Below are 1,789 nucleotides of genomic sequence, written 5' to 3' on the forward strand. Positions count from 1 at the left end.
AAGACAAGACTATGGGCAGGCAAGTCTCTTTGGCCCTATGGACTCCTCACTTATGAGGAGGGTGATACCACAAGATGGACAAAGGAGGCTTAGAAGAGAAGCACTGCTCGCCTGCATCCAAGGGAAGCACTACCCAGTATCCCCTTTTAAAATAACATGAAAGATGCAAAAGTGAGCCCAAACCAGCCAGAGAGCATGATGCCACAGAGGGTTCTCTGTTTTGAATATAAAAATATTATCCTCAATGTGTACTCTTACGGGGGAAAAAAGATTAAGAATAAAAGCTTACGGGATAGGAATATGAAATATCAAAATGGATGAAGGGGGTCATATGAAGTGAGTTTCTTAGGGCTGGGAAAAGTCAGATACAGCAGTTTTTCAGCTCCCTTCTGTTACAATAATCTCTTCTAAATTAGACAATTCGTGTGTATTACAACTTTCCACTGGACTGGGATAATGAGAAAAGAAGTTTCAGCAGTAGTGGCCAATCCTCATCTGACATTCCCCTGGCAAGAGGTTGAGGAAAAGACCTCTACCCACGTGTCTCCAGTCAGAAAGGAGCTCAACAGAGTTGTTGCGCATTTTGGGAAAGACACTCTTTCACCCTCTGAATGTAGATATGAAAGAATGCAGCGCCAGGAGTGATTGGCAGCCACCTTACAACTGAGAGGAAAGCAGGAACTAGGTTGACAGCAGGAACATGGAAGAAGGGCCAAGAGATGAAGGAACCTGGGTTCTTAGTGATGAAGTTTAGCTGTCAGAACAAAGCCAAGCTGAAGACTGCACTAGCGCTGGACTTTCAAGCTCATGTGACTTAAGGAAATACCTTTATTTTTTCACCTGGTTCTCTTAGGTTTCCATGACTTGTAACATAATGTGTTCTTGAAAACGTATCCATTTTTAAAGTTTTAAAACCCAGCTAATTCTTTATTTCCTAAAGTATACTTTTTAAAGATACTGTGTATAGTTTGAATGATAAATTATTCTTTCTCTTGGAAAGAGAATGTGTTTAATTATTAATAGAAATTTTAAATGTTTATGTCCAAGTGGAAAAATTCTAAAGGTCAGTGAAGAGAATGAGATAATACTTCTTACTGATACTCATTTGGACACCTAAGAGGTTTCTGAATCATGGAGGCATTAATGCCTCCAATTCAAAGAGGAAAACAATCTACTGTTATTTAACAGTCTTTTAATAGGCAGTTATATGTATTACTTCCTTTATCTTTTCTGATTAAACTTAGAGGTGAACATTATAATCCCTATTTGAAAAATGAGGAAACTAAGGCTCAGAGAAGGTAAGCAATTTGTCTGAGGTCATACAAACACTGAGCAGCAAAGCTACGATTTTCTGAATTTAAAAATCCACACTCTTAACCATTACCGTGCAGTGGAAGCAGAATGCCTGGCTCTTAAGTTCTACTCTGCCACTAACACTTGGATGACCTTGGGCTTCTTTTACTCTTTCTGCACCTCAGTTTCCTCATTAAGAAAATGGAGATAATCATAGTGCCTATTTCACAGAACTGCTATGAGGACTAAATGAGCTAAGATGCCTGTAACACTTAGGACGCTGCCCAGCAGGTAATAAACACTGGATACATTTTAGTAAATATGATATACTGCTTCTGTTCTCTGAACTAGGCAGAGAAGACAGAGAAGAGGATCCTGAAAGGAATTCAGTTTCTCATAAACAAATCCCACCGATGCTGTCTCACAGTTGGATCATGGCTACCTCTTGGCCATGTGGCCTGGCATCAAATAAATGGTACTGGGTAGATTTCACCTG

This window comes from Colobus angolensis, unplaced genomic scaffold (assembly GCF_000951035.1).
Source record: "Colobus angolensis palliatus isolate OR3802 unplaced genomic scaffold, Cang.pa_1.0 Scaffold244, whole genome shotgun sequence".
NCBI classification, from domain to species: domain Eukaryota; kingdom Metazoa; phylum Chordata; class Mammalia; order Primates; family Cercopithecidae; genus Colobus; species Colobus angolensis.